The sequence below is a fragment of the Coregonus clupeaformis genome, chromosome 34, assembly GCF_020615455.1.
Source record: "Coregonus clupeaformis isolate EN_2021a chromosome 34, ASM2061545v1, whole genome shotgun sequence".
Lineage (NCBI taxonomy): Eukaryota > Metazoa > Chordata > Actinopteri > Salmoniformes > Salmonidae > Coregonus > Coregonus clupeaformis.
In genome coordinates, this window is record NC_059225.1 from 19,813,318 (window position 1) to 19,829,311 (window position 15,994).

General features: G+C 43.8%; 1 protein-coding gene across 1 annotated transcript in view; it reads right to left on the reverse strand.

The window, feature by feature from the left end:
* Positions 1-15,994, reverse strand: part of LOC121549750 (catenin delta-2-like) — a 347,253-nt gene that overhangs the window by 232,147 nt on the left and 99,112 nt on the right. The gene's annotated exons all lie outside the window — the stretch shown is intronic.

Genomic DNA, 15,994 nt, shown 5'->3' on the forward strand with positions numbered 1-15,994 from the left:
ATAGTGAGGAGGGGAAACTCCAACTTAATTAGGTCTATAATCAACAGCCTAACTTAAATGTGAGTGGTTTTATAAATCATCCATCTAGCTAAAGAAATAAGACAGATTCTGCTAGTGTTGCCTGTTTGACGTTTGTTTAATAGCCTACTGATTCCGTGAGCACCAAGCCTCAAGCAACCACAACGTCGGATAAACAATTTCACAAATTCGGCTGTGTTTAATCTTTGCTATGCTGTAATAAAGGCTTTACACTTTTTTTCCCGTTAAAACAGCCTCTCTGGTCTTACTTATAATTTATTTAGTGTTGTTTACACTGTCCCAAATTGTCCGAAAAATAATAATAATAATGCTCCTTTTTCTTGATCTCCTTCTTATTGTTATTATTACTATTATTATGATAATCATTATAGTAGGTTATTAACATTAGTAGGCTTTGTATAGTAGCCTTGTATATCCACCATCGAGCTGTAGGCCTAAGAGCGCGTCCTGTTTAGACTTAATATCGTAACTTAGGCCTATATTTCAATATATAGGCTACTGTATCAATCAGTCATTTATTCATTCATGTCATCACACAGCATACGAGTCATTCATGATCTGAAATGCAATCAAGCATTTTATTTTTAAATAACAAAGTGACCCTTGAATAATTAGTGTAAACAATAAATAAACCGTTCCATGTCGGCAATTGCGTTCACGAATGCATGCGACTGTTTTTAGTCTTTGCTGTAATAAAGGCTTTCCCAAAAAAATAACAAATACCTAAAACAGACTCTTTGGTACGCTTATAATTTATTTTGTGTTGTTTACATTGTTCCAAATGGTCAGAAAAATTATATTGTAATCTAGCAGCACCTGTTTGGCACACATAATATGCACGCATCGCTTGTTCCTTTCCTTCTTTTTCTTGATCTCCAGTATTTTCCACAACTAGTCAAATTTATTCCACACATCGGACTTCCCCTTTACCTCCTGAGCAACCAAACATTGAGAGTTTATTTATCACGTCATCTGCATCAATTTTGCTGTCACATGTTCCGGTGTTCAGAGTTTGTTATAACCAATTTATTAATGTGATTATGATATGCTATAGGTCAGGCCCCATTGGTCAGGTGCATGCGATGCATACATGTATCACGTAAAGAGAGCAAGGTTTAAGGGAATAGGGAATGTTTTTCCTAAACAAATGAGGGATTTCAGTAACATAACTTTTCGGTCAGAAACAGCTGTAATTATTTTGCAACACGGACAGCGCGAACACTGTTGATGTTCTGTGGTGTTCGCTGCAGCAGGGAGGAGAGAGTGCAATTAAAGCATCAGACAAACTCAGCGCATAAAGTTGATTTGATTGAAACACATAGAATGTGTCTATATATTGAAAAATACACGTTTTAAACTTTCAACCAATTGATTGGTCAAAAGAACAGACTCTCGGTCGACCAATATTTTTTTTGGTCGGGGACAACCCTAGTCTCAATGCATCATGTGTAAATAATGTTTGCATTATCAGCCACTAGCGTCATTATCTTTGACAAAGAAAGCTGCTCAGACAGCTAAACAGAGACATGCTGTTCTGATCACTGTATGTCTATCGGTACATAGTATTACACGCTCTACTCTACTCCATCTAGTGGCGGATTTGGGTACTGTAGCTTTAAATCAACTAAACTCCTGTTCAGAGTTCAAGCAATCTGAAGAATGGCAACATAAAGATGAGCTTCATCTTTCTTACTTACTAGGCCTTGGATAAAGATACGTCTGTAAGTAGGCACGTTTTGTTTCCGAGTTATTAGTACATGCTTTCGTTAATTTAAGCTGTGCTTTCTAGAAGATGTACGTTTTTACATATTTATTCTAGCCTCTAGGGTCGCGATGATGCTAAGCTAATGTGTGCTAACTAATTGCCATAGAGAAAACATTGGGTGTTAGCATGTTAGCTATCTTTTTGACATTCTACTTAACTTCCTTTCCTTTATAATGTATCTGGCTAATGTAGTGGTCCTCTGTAGCTCAGCTGGTAGAGCACGGCGCTTGTAACGCCAAGGTAGTGGGTCCGATCCCCGGGACCACCCATACACAAAAATGTATGCACGCATGACTGTAAGTCGCTTTGGATAAAAGCGTCTGCTAAATGGCATATTATTATTATTATTTTATTATAATGTGAGTGGCTAGGTATCTTTATGTTACAAGATGCTACCGTTGTAATTATGTTATATGTACACATAATATGTGTATTTTTGTTTTTTAAATTCATTTTGTGGTACTTTTCCAATCAAGTATATTGTCATATTTTCAGAAATGTTGGCTAGCTACAGTGGGGAGAACAAGTATTTGATACACTGCCGATTTTGCAGGTTTTCCTACTTACAAAGCATGTAGAGGTCTGTAATTTTTATCATAGGTACACTTCAACTGTGAGAGACAGAATCTAAAACAAAAATCCAGAAAATCACATTGTATGATTTTTAAGTAATTAATTTGCATTTTATTGCATGACATAAGTATTTGATCACCTACCAACCAGTAAGAATTCCGTCTCTCACAGACCTGTTAGTTTTTCTTTAAGAAGCCCTCCTGTTCTCCACTCATTACCTGTATTAACTGCACCTGTTTGAACTCGTTACCTGTATAAAAGACACCTGTCCACACACTCAATCAAACAGACTCCAACCTCTCCACAATGGCCAAGACCAGAGAGCTGTGTAAGGACATCAGGGATAAAATTGTAGACCTGCACAAGGCTGGGATGGGCTACAGGACAATAGGCAAGCAGCTTGGTGAGAAGGCAACAACTGTTGACGCAATTATTAGAAAATGGAAGAAGTTCAAGATGACGGTCAATCACCCTCGGTCTGGGGCTCCATGCAAGATCTCACCTCGTGGGGCATCAATGATCATGAGGAAGGTGAGGGATCAGCCCAGAACTACACAGCAGGACCTGGTCAATGACCTGAAGAGAGCTGGGACCACAGTCTCAAAGAAAACCATTAGTAACACACTACGCCGTCATGGATTAAAATCCTGCAGCGCACGCAAGGTCCCCCTGCTCAAGCCAGCACATGTCCAGGCCCGTCTGAAGTTTGCCAATGACCATCTGGATGATCCAGAGGAGGAATGGGAGAAGGTCATGTGGTCTGATGAGACAAAAATAGAGCTTTTTGGTCTAAACTCCACTTGCCGTGTTTGTAGGAAGAAGAAGGATGAGTACAACCCCAAGAACACCATCCCAACCGTGAAGCATGGAGGTGGAAACATCATTCTTTTGGGATGCTTTTCTGCAAAGGGGACAGGACGACTGCACCGTATTGAGGGAAGGATGGATGGGGCCATGGATCGCAAGATCTTGGCCAACAACCTCCTTCCCTCAGTAAGAGCATTGAAGATGGGTCGTGGCTGGGTCTTCCAGCATGACAACGACCCGAAACACACAGCCAGGGCAACTAAGGAGTGGCTCCGTAAGAAGCATCTCAAGGTCCTGGAGTGACCTAGCCAGTCTCCAGACCTGAACCCAATAGAACATCTTTGGAGGGAGCTGAAAGTCCGTATTGCCCAGCGGCAGCCCCAAAACCTGAAGGATCTGGAGAAGGTCTGTATGGAGGAGTGGGCCAAAATCCTTGCTGCAGTGTGTGCAAACCTGGTCAAGACCTACAGGAAACGTATGATCTCTGTAATTGCAAACAAAGGTTTCTGTACCAAATATTAAGTTCTGCTTTTCTGATGTATCAAATACTTATGTCATGCAATAAAATGCAAATTAATTACTTAAAAATCATACAATGTGATTTTCTGGATTTTTGTTTTAGATTCCGTCTCTCACAGTTGAAGTGTACCTATGATAAAAATTACAGACCTCTACAAGCTTTGTAAGTAGGAAAACCTGCAAAATCGGCAGTGTATCAAATACTTGTTCTCCCCACTGTAGGCCTATTGTATTGTTAGCTTGTGATGGTTCATGTATTGAGTCAGGCTATTCTTTATGTGTATGCATTTATGTGTGAATGTGTGCAGATAATTTTCTAATAATATTTTCTTTATTCTGTACTTTACCGTTGTACAAAAAAAAAATCTCACTAAAGATTCAAAATTGGTACTCCTGCCTCAGGGGTCTTTATTGGGAGTTGTAAGCTGTCTGCCAAGTTTACACATCGTGAGGGCAGAACACATACAGTATTGTACTCTCTCTCTCTGTGTGTGTGTGCACGCGCGCGCCTATGTGTGCGTGTGTTGTACTGTACTGGTCAGCTGTACCTAAGCCCTGTATGACAAGCGCTAGGGTAATTGAATGGAAGCAGAGCCCCGGGCTAAGATAACCATGGTGGGTAAGGGGCTTTACAATGTCCTCTGAAAATAGCTGCTTTCTTTGTCTTTGTCCATTCACTCTGTCAAATAAAGCTTTTACACTTCAAACAAAACAGAGACGTGTGAGTCCTATATTGAATGGAAATTGACAGGGGCAAAGTATAACATGCTGGATGGGAAATCATAGACCCTGTGTGTGTCTGTGTGTGTCTGTGTGTGTCTGTGTGTGTGTGTGTGTCCAAAGGAGACATGAAAGGTTTGTTGAGAGCATCTCTCCGCAGGCTCTCAGGTGATGGTTTGATGGCTCGATAGTGATTGAAAAATGTCAAGTGCTCCTTTCATGTTGAAGTAAAGGACATTTGTTCCCCATTTTGAGAGGGGAAAAACATTTGCATGTCAACCTACCAACTCACTGTATCTCAAAAGGTCTACAAGGATGATTTAATAGAGAAGAAATTACCCACAAAATGGAGTCATGTGCGGGCTGGTGGTTACAAAGAGTAACGTACCACTTTGCTTGTCTGGTCTTCTTATTCCTCCTTTTAAGCAACACTTTCTCAAACATGTGATAGCAACACTTCAATTTAAACAGACAAAATACCAACTCTCCCAACATGTCTGATTTTCATCTGGGATTGTGTGTTTGTGCTGTGTGTGTTTCTCTCTCTAGCTTTCTCTCCTATCTCTCCCTCTCTCTCTCTCTCGGTCTTGCTCTCTCCCTCTCTCTCTCTCTCCCGCTCTGCCTCTATTTCAGATTAGCATGCTGCATCACTAACAGTTCTACCCCTCCCTGACTCTGCTGATGAAATCTGTTGCACAAACAATAGACTCAACTGCTAAGACAGGTGTTCCCAAACTTTTTTGGCCCATGATCCCATTTAGATATCTGAAATTTCTCGCGACACCAACCATGTGAAAAAAACTGACAATGTTACCTTTTTTAATTGGGGCTATGGCAGTCAATTGCAAAACATTCTAACAGTATTTCTGATTGTATTCTCAACTCACCATCATATCATTTTAATGTGGGGCTATGACAGTCAATTGCAAATTAGTCTGACATCATTTATCTAATCTTACCACCACTAATGAGATAGGTGTGCTTGATGCATGTCGCGTCGTTTTTTTATTTTTGCAGACAAGAGCACTGAATCATTGAACATGAGTTTTAATGCTCGGAGGGAGACGGCACAGTATTCCCTTTGAGTCACTCCTCCATAGTGACCCGTGAATGCGTTGTGTGCAGCCTTCGGTCACATGACAGCTCGATCAGGTGTTCGATTTCACTTACTGGCATATCAACTGAGCCAGGATCACAGTCAAACGGATTTAGCTGATTCGGTCACTCCATTTTTTGGTATTTACCCTGCATGCTTGTGTTCAGTTCGTTCAGTTTCCCAAATATGTCTGTTATGTAGGTAAGGAGACACATTTTCTTTTCATTACACAGAAAGTCAACAAAGTCTGTTTTTTACATCCATTGCGAATGACAACAGTTCCAACACTACCCCTCGATAACCACCAAGACTCAGTGTGAAATAGAACATTGTCATGCTCTGATCCCATATCTCCACATAGTTTTGCGAACAGGAGTGTGAGATGTAGTTTACAATCAAAGTTACCTGCTGCATATCTCAGAGTTCTGCGCTCAGCTCTTTTGCCGCCAGTTGCACTCGTGTATCCATTATAGCTCAGTGGGTGTATCATACAATGTGTCCATATGGCAGAGGGAGACACATTCTTAACTAGAGTGGAGAGGCCTGCCCGCCGTCCCGCCATAGATGGAGCCCCATCTGTGCAAAAGCCCACCATTCGATCCCATGGAATCTCTTTTACGTCAATATAGCCATGCAGCACACTGAACATCCTGTGGGAAATTATTATCTTATATTTTAGATGTGCTGTTAGCTTAATAAGAAAGCATTAATGATTAAACATAAAAGGTTTGTACTGTACTGATATAAATTGTTTAACCTAACAAGCTGTGATTCATGTGAGGAGCTGTTAGGGAGTAGGGGGAGATAAGGTTTGTGTCTCACATACACAAACACTGCCTCTTTGTTAGAACGCTCAAGGACGTGTACTGCAAAAGTGCCGACTCTCTGGACAAGTTGTGATGATAACAACTTATACCTGGCAACAGTGAAGCGCCAAGGGACTGGGACCAGCCTGTGCGCCAACGATAGGCTGAGTAAGTCTAAACCACGCTCAGACTCTACTCTGATAGGCCAGCAGGGAGCGGGAACTATCTCTGTCAGAGTATTTGGAGAAGAACTTAGAACAATGGATCAGTTCTCTGACTGCCCTGTGTGGTATTTCAGTGGACCCGTATATACGAACATCATATTTACCATTGAAGTGTTTTGCATTAATTAAAATACTAGTCTATTTTAGAAGACGTGTATTGACCTCTTTTTGTTCCCAATACCAGATTTGAATTGACGCAATTTAACAATCCCATGTGCCATTTCATGCTCGGGAATCGTGAAACAGAACAATATGTCCTCGTGAATAGCATCCACCGACATGTAGCGAACAAAAGTCATCGCATTGGCATCTCGGCCCGCACAGCTAAAGTCCATTTGGAGAGCATAAGGTGGAGTTTGAGTCGTTCAGTCAGTTTCCTCTTGATTGCTAGCTATAGCATAAATCCTTAGTTTCACAGTGTTATCTGACAAAGGTATTGATCAATTGCGTCCGGTAATATCAGTCTCTGTAATAGTGTGTGGTTTCATAGCATAGCGGGCCTAGCCATTCACCGAATGATTCAAGTGCAACGGTCAAGTGCGGCCTCTTCCCACAATCTAAGGGCGCTCTCTGGTTTAATTTTAACTTTTAGATTAGAATAATTTTCATTTAGATTTTTAAGGTTAATCACATTACAATGATTTTGAGAGACAAAGACGATGTTATAATAATATGTTTTAGATATCTTTTTTAACCAGGATTTTGGAAATTTTGCCGCGACCCCATTTTCATATCAGGCGACCCTTAGTTTGGGAACCGCTGTGCTAAGACCACACACACACACACACACACACACACACACACACACAGCCAGACCATATTGGCATCCAACTGAGGACATGTTGCTTCTGAACGCAACTCAACACCAGTTGATGAGCTACTGGCAGAGACTGAGGAAGGCTGGGACAGAGAGAGCCTTCTGGGGGTGCGTTCACAAGTCAACAGTTGTTGATTACTAACAGGATGTGGGGGAGTGAGGGTGTGTTTGAAAGTGTGTGTGTGTGTGTGTCTGTAGGTGGCAGATGTGCTCTCAGAGACTAATTGGCCCTTATTGCTGTCTCTGAGGGGGGGGGGGTTATTACTGCAGACAGCTCTGCAGGGCCCTAGGGAAGTGTGTTTGCGGGTGTTTTCTATATCAGCAACTCTTTGGTTTTAGAAGTGGGGGGGACATCTTTTTTTATTTTTTTTATTTTATCCAGTCGGATAAACACTCCAAACAGTCTACCCGACCGCTCGGAGGCGTCCGCATGGTCCTAAAGCACACCGTTGCCTCACTTTGTATCACATTCCAATGATAAAACTGGGGGTGCAAATTCAGTGAAAGTTGCACCCCTGTATATTATTAATATATTCAGTAAGCCTACATCAAACCTGTCATAACTAGTTCATATTAACTGCATGTGTTTCTTCTCATACACAATGACAGTTGAGAGATGGTGATGAGTAACAGTAATGTTCCATGTAAACATAGATAGGTAATGACAGTGTGTCACCACCAATACCAACACATTGAAGGCAAATATTAACAATGTATCTGTTTTACATTAAGCCCCCTCTCTCTCTACACACACACACACACACACACAAACCACGCACACATGAAATCCCTGAATCTGTGTCTTTGATTGGAGTGTCTCGTGTGTGGACACAAACAAAGGAGAGTGATGTAATCTGCTCAAACAACAGGACATGGAGAGGCCTATGGTAATTGGCTGAAGAGACACTATTATTTACAACACTTACACTGGCATCTCATTAGAGAAGAGATACAGAGAGGGAGAGAGATACAGAGAGAGAGTGAGAGAGAGAATGAAAAAGAAGATCATATCAAAGACGTTGTGCACAAACCATGACAGGAAGTCAAACTGCATCTCCATTAGATACACACACAGGCGCAAACAAGTGCCAGACAGTATCTACAGTATATCCAATAAAGACATGCCACAACAAGTGAAGAGAGAAGAGAACACCAAACAGACCAAAACAAACAGCCCTTCATCTACAATCAAAACAGAGTGTGTTTCCTGTCCACTTGTGTAACACTGTATTATTAGCCACACACATAAACATCCCCCCCACACACACATATCCACCTGAACCAGATTGGGAGAGGCTCTTAATTGTGAAGTGTATCAATCTCTTATCTACAAAAAGGGTTCCAAAAGGGTTCTTTGACTGTCCCCATAGGAGAACCCTTTTTGGTTCCAGGTGGAATCCTTTTGGGTTGTATGTAGAACCCTCTGAAGAAAGGGTTCTACATGGAACCCAAAAGGGTTCTACCTGGAACCAAAAGGGTTCTACCTGGAACCAAAAAGGGTTCTTCAAAGGGTTCTCCTATGGGGTTTCTAAGAGTAATCCTCCTGTGATGTCCTTCTTATCCTCCCTCCCCCTCTACTCCCCGTATACTCCCCTCCCTCTCTCCTCCTCTCCTAGCCTCCCCCTCTACTCCCCATCTCTCTCCTCCTCTCCTAGCCTCCCCCTCTACTCCCCCTCTACTCCCCTCCCTCTCTCCTCCTCTCCTAGCCTCCCCCTCTCCTCTCCTCCCCTCCCTCTCTCCTCTCCTAGCCTCCCCCTCTACTCCCCTCCCTCTCTCCTCCTCTCCTAGCCTCCCCTCTCCTCCCCTCCCTCTCTACTCCTCTCCTAGCCTCCCCTCTCCTCCCCTCCCTCTCTACTCCTCTCCTAGCCTCCCCCTTTACTCCCCCTCTACTCCCTCCCCTCCCTCTCTACTCCTCTCCTAGCCTCCCCCTCTACTCCCCCTCTCCTCCCCTCCCTCTCTACTCCTCTCCTAGCCTCCCCTCTCCTCCCCTCCCTCTCTACTCCTCTCCTAGCCTCCCCTCTACTCCCCTCCCTCTCTCCTCCTATCTTAGCCTCCCCCTCTACTCCCCTCTACTCCCCTCCCTCTCTCCTCTCCTAGCCTCCCCCTCTACTCTACTCCCCTCCCTCTCTCCTCCTCCTAGCCTCCGCCTCTACTCCCCTCCCTCTCTCCTCTTCTCCTAGCCTCCCCCTCTACTCCCCTACCTCTCTACTCCTCTCCTAGCCTCCCCCTCTCCTCCCTCTCTCCTCCCCTCCCTCTCTACTCCTCTCCTAGCCTCCCCTCTCCTCCCCTCCCTCTCTACTCCTCTCCTAGCCTCCCCTCTCTCTCTACTCCTCTCCTAGCCTCCCCCTCTCCTCCCCCTCTCCTCCCCCCTCTACTCCCCTCCCTCTCTACTCCTCTCCTAGCCTCCCCCTCTACTCCCCTCCCCCTCTCCTCCTCTCCCTAGCCTCCCCCTCTCCTCCCCCCTCTACTCCTCTCCTAGCCTCCCCCTCTCCTCCCCCTCTACTCCCATCCCTCTCTCCTCCTCTCCTAGCCTCCCCCTCTCCTCCCCTCTACTCCGCTCCCTTTCTCTCCTCTCCTAGCCTCCCCCTCTACTCCCCTCCCTCTTTCCTCCTCTCCTAGCCTCCCCCTCTACTCCCCTCCCTCTCTCCCCTCTCCTCCCCTCCCTCTCTACTCCTCTCCTAGCCTCCCACTCTACTCCCCCTCTACTCCCCTCCCTCTCTACTCCTCTCCTAGCCTCCCCCTCTACTCCCCCTCTCCTCCCCTCCCTCTCTACTCCTCTCCTAGCCTCCCCTCTCCTCCCCTTCCTCTCTACTCCTCTCCTAGCCTCCCCTCTACTCCCCTCCCTCTCTCCTCCTATCTTAGCCTCCCCCTCTACTCCCCTCTACTCCCCTCCCTCTCTCCTCTCCTAGCCTCCCCCTCTACTCTACTCCCCTCCCTCTCTCCTCCTCCTAGCCTCCCCCTCTACTCCCCTCCCTCTCTCCTCTTCTCCTAGCCTCCCCCTCTACTCCCCTCCCTCTCTACTCCTCTCCTAGCCTCCCCCTCTCCTTCCTCTCTACTCCCCTCCCTCTCTCCTCCTCTCCTAGCCTCCCCTCTCCCCCCTCCCTCTCTACTCCTCTCCTAGCCTCCCCTCTCCTCCCCTCCCTCTCTACTCCTCTCCTAGCCTCCCCTCTCTCTCTACTCCTCTCCTAGCCTCCCCCTCTCCTCCCCTCAACTCCCCTCCCCCGCTCCTCCCCCTCTACTCCCCTCCCTCTCTCCTACTCTCCTAGCCTCCCCCTCTACTCCCCTCCCCCTCTCCTCCTCTCCTAGCCTCCCCCACGTTACAAAACTCAAAACTCATGTCGGCATTCATGATTATTGAAGGAGAATGCGGTTCTTATCGAGTTACAAAAATCCACAAGGAGTCAGTAGAAACCATATTTATTTAAGCAAGTCAACCATATCAGCTATGGTTTTTAAAAAGGCAGTAGGCTTAAATGAGACTGAATGAACTGTTTCGCTGCCAGACAAGGCTCCAATGATAGCCAGGTGTAGCAGTGGTAAGGATTCACTCCATGGTGCTGAAAGGAAAGCTCCGCTGTTGGGACAGATTTATGTAGGCCCTAACAGTTTGTGAGCACCGTTTGTCACCGTTATAGTGCAATTAATGTATTGTTTAGTGTTGTGTAGTGGCTTTGCTGGCATGCATCTAAAAAAATTGGTTGAGTTTGCCCCACCAAGATTGACATGCTAAAATCACCACTGGTTTGCATGTGTATGTGTGTTTCCCCACAGGGAGTGTTGTTCGCCTAGAGAGGAGATTACCCACAGTGCATCACTTTGTCAGTACTCACGGGAGGTTGATGAATCACTGTCAACGCATGATGTACCGCACACTTTCCTCCTCACTTCTCCCTCTCTTCTCTCTCTCTCTTTTCATATCTCTCTCATCTTCCCCTCTTCCCTCCTCTCATCTCCCCTTCCCTTTTTCCCTTGCCTACACTACCCCTCCCTTTTTTTCTCTCTATTTTTTTCTCTCATCTCGGTTTTCCTCTCTGTTCATGCCTACACTACCCATTCCACTTTCTCACCCCTTTAGTTCACACATCTCTTTCTCTCTTTCACCATCACTCATTTCTTCTCTCATCCCTCTTTTGATCTCCAGCACCTCTTCCTTTCTCCTTTCTTCACCCTAACTTCTCTCCTCTCCTTACATCTCCTCTCTTCTTTCTCTTGTATCTTTTATCCCTTTCACCTCTCTAACCCTTTCATCCCAGCTATCTATATTTCCCTCCCCTTCCCACCTCTTGCCCTCCTCTCTCTTTTCTCTCCTCCTCCCCCTCTCCTTCTCCTCCCTTCCATTGCCTCTATGTTATGCCCTGTGAGCTAGGGAGAGTGGTAAGAGAGTAGAGAAGAGAATAGGAGAGGGAGGGGAAGAGAGGAGAGAGTAGGATGGAGGAGAGGAGAGCAGGGCTATGAATATAAAGGATGTCTGCGTTAGCAGTGGTTTGTCTCTCAGGTTTGTCGTCCGAGACCAACACACACAGTCAGCACTTTCTACTGAGGGAGAAAACCCTGGGGAGGCCTTACACATACACACACACACACTCAAACACACACACGTACACTAACTGAGTCATTTTTAAAGAAAAAATATTTTGCTCCTTTTTTCAAATGGAGACGTTCCTCCCTTTTTGCATAGACCAATGCAGAAATAACATAGCATTATATATCTTTATGACTAGAATTGAAATGAAGCTATATTCGCACAACTGAACAAAAATATAAACGCAACATGCAACAATTTCAAAGATTTTACTGGAAATCAGTCAATTTAAATAAATTCATCAGGCCCTAATCTATGGATTTCACATGACTGGGAATACAGATATGCATCTGTTGGTCACAGACACCTTTAAAAAAAAGGTAGGGGCGTGGATCAGAAAAACAGTCAGTATCTGGTGTGACCACCATTTGCCTCATGCAGCGCGACAACTCCTTCGCATAGAGTTCATCAGGCTGTTGATTGTGGCCTGTGGAATATTGTCCCACTTCTTTTCAATGGCTGTGCGAAGCTGCTGGATATTGTCGGGAACTGGAACACATTGTTGCACACGTTGATCCAGAGCATCCCAAACATGCTCAATGGGTGAGATGTCTGAGTATGCAGGCCATGCAATAACTGGGACATTTTCAGCTTCCAGGAATTGTGTACAGACCCTTACACTTCCCAGTTATAAGGTTTGCATCTATTTGTTGTATAAAACGAATGATTAAATATAATAATACTTTTGTGAAGATAACAATGTGATTTTAGCATTCTAGATGAGATGATTGTTTTCCATATTGATTTGTTCTCAGTCAGTGGCCACGCCCAGATGAGCACAAACTTGATGGAACGCCCCTTTTACCCCGAGTGCATAAAAAGCCTCGTGACAAAATTCACTTTAGACCAGCAGACGTGGAGCGTGAGCTAAACGATGCAAATGGTTGAATTTCTACCAGTCCAGAAAGCCCCACGGCTTAAAATGGTTGACACTCTACAAGACCAAGAAGCGTGAAGCTGAAGCTACACGTTACAAAATGGTTAGACTAGAAAGACCAGAAAACGTGAGACATTAGTCCACACATTTGAAATTGAGAAACTCTGAAACTCTCAACCTCTACACGAAGTGAAGTAGAAGAAAATGCCCTAGACCTTATCATTTCAGTCTGCAGCTGGCATGTATAGTCATCTAGAGAACTTTCACTAAAGACTCAAAGTGGGAAGGACAATCCCTCTCAGACAACCGCTGGTACATCTGAAGTATTCATTCTAACCACCACTACGACCAGAAACTCTACCAAAGATATTGAGATCTTTGGTGGGCAAACCAGAGTCCTACATCATCAACTCAGCTTTCGAGGCCAGCAACACGTAAATACATGTTGCATTTCTAATCCGAATGAGCGCTATTAGGGTGCATAAGTATTATGATTACTGTGAGCATAGTTTCCAAAGTAACTACGATAGTTTGAATCTCTGTCTCTCCCTTCCACTCTGACCCTCCTTCTACCCAAGCATTCATGCTAATGTTAGTCCAGTCCACAAGGGACCTGTTTTCATTGTATTATGTTAGTAATCAATAACCTATGTGTGTTTGTATTGTGTTATTATTTAGTTAGTTAGTAAATAAATAATTAAGCCAATTTGTGTATTGCTGATTCATCAATAAGGTTAGGGTTCTTGCAGGTTCAAGGATTATGCGATGTTCAGAATGAGACTGATAAAAGGTAATTATTGAATAAGTGACTGTTATCGATATATATAACATATATATCTTCTAAGAGTTTAATTCGGGAGATGGTAACTCGTTAAACAACTTCTTCCGTGGTGCCGAAAATTGCTAATGAGTTAATTGTTACAGGATTAATTTAATCGAGTGACAATTAAACATAGTTAGGTGATTCGATAAATAACAGTCATACATTAAAGTAAGTCATGTCACCCCACCAGCGTGCAAGTGGCAATTGAAATGACCATTTGACCAATGAAGTCGGTTACGACGTCGAACTGCCGTCAGGTCAAGACCCTGGTGATGACGACGAGCACGCAGATGAGTTTCCCTGAGACGGTTTCTGACAGTTTGTGCAGAAATTCTTCAGTTGTGCAAACCCACAGTTTCATCAGCTGTCCGGGTGGCTGGTCTCAGACGATTCCGCAGGTGAAGAAGCTGGATGAGGAGGTCCTAGGCTGGCGTGGTTACACGTATTCTGCGGTTGTGAAGCCGGTTGGACGTACTGCCAAATTCTCTAAAACGACATTGGCCTATGGTAGAGAAATGAACATTAAATTCTCTGGCAACAGCTCTGGTAGACATTCCTGCAGTCAGCATGCCAATTGTACACTCCCTCAAAACTTGAGACATTCTGTGGCATTGTGTAGTGTGATAAAACGGAACATTTTATAGTGGCCTTTTATTGTCCCCAGCACAAGGTGCAACTGTGTAATGATCATGCTGTTTAATCAGCTTCTTGATATGCCACACCTATCAGGTGGATGGATTATCTTGGCAAGGAGAAATGCTCACTTACAGGGATGTAAACAAATTCGTGCACAACATTTGAGAGAAATAAGCTTTTTGTGCATATGGAACATTTCTGGGATCTTTTATTTCAGCTGATGAAACATGGGGCCAACACAGTGTAGAAATACTCAGGCTATGGCATCATTTTTACTGCACTTGTGTTTTCCACAACATAGAAATATAATGGATAGATGAAACAGCCTCTTGGGTAGGAAGAATCTGACTTTGTAGACTCAGTTAGTGTGCGTGTGTGTATGTGTGTGTGTGTGTGTGTGTGAGTTCTTTTAGCCAAGACAAAATACTGAGCATCCACAATCAAAACAACATACATTAATGAGCCACACTACACACTAGAAATGAAATATGCACTTTCATACACAGACAGACAGACAGACAGACAGACAGACAGACAGACAGACAGACAGACAGAGAGAGATAGACACTATATGACAAAGCATATCAACATATTAGTTATTCTCTTTCATGTGAGAAGCGGTTTTAACTGCAGACCAAAATAAGTGGCAGAGAGAAACGGCTCGGTGCCAAGTCTGCCGACGATGACAAACATCAGTGAGAACACTTGAGAGACAGTCTTTGAAAGAGAGAGGGAGAATTAAAGGTGTGCCCCCCCCCCCCTTCTGTGAAGCTGTGAGACACTCAAGCAGCACTAGCAGAGGAGTAGAGATGAGTCTTAATATTTAGTCCTGGAGCAATAACCAGTCACATGTTTGCTCATCCATCTTGGTCTGAACATCCATGTCATACACAGTCCCCATAGACATCTATTAAGCTACAGTATACACTAACTATTTAAATCCTTATGAAGAAGTACTTAATTATTTATATATGTTAAACCAACTTGGGGAAATGGATTGTTTCCAAATACCTGCTAAATTAAAAACGAAAACTTGTAGGCATTGGCTAAGAGAACCAGAGAGAGAGAGTGCAGAGAACAGGGCTGAGCAGAGCGAGAGAGAGAGATGGAGAGCAGACATTACTGTCATAAAGTATACATCAGTGGAGGCTCCTCAGAGGAGGAAGGAGAGGACCATCTTCCTCAGTGAATTTCATATTTTTTTTATATATAATGAAACATTAAAGTTATCCATTTTAAATAAAACTATACTAAATACATTCACATCACCAAATAATTTATTAAAACACATTGGGTACATTGACTTCAATACAAAACCTAGGAGGCTCATGGTTCTCACCCCCTTCCATAGACTTAAACAGTAATTAAGCCAACTTCCGGAGGATGTCCTCCAACCTTTCAGAGCTGTTGCAGCATGAACTGACTTGTTGTCCACCCAATCAAAGGATCAGAGAATGAATCTAGTATTGGAAGCATATGCTACAGCTAGCTAGCACTGCAGTGCATACGATGTGGTGAGTAGTTCACTCAAAGAGAGAGAAAGACAATAGTTGAACAGTTTTGAACATATTAATTTCTTCCAAAATAAAGGAGAAGCAAAGCGAGAGAGAGGGAGAGATAGCTATACAGTGAGGGAAAAAAGTATTTGATCCCCTGCTGATTTTGTACGTTTGCCCACTGACAAAGAAATGATCAGTCTATAATTTTAAT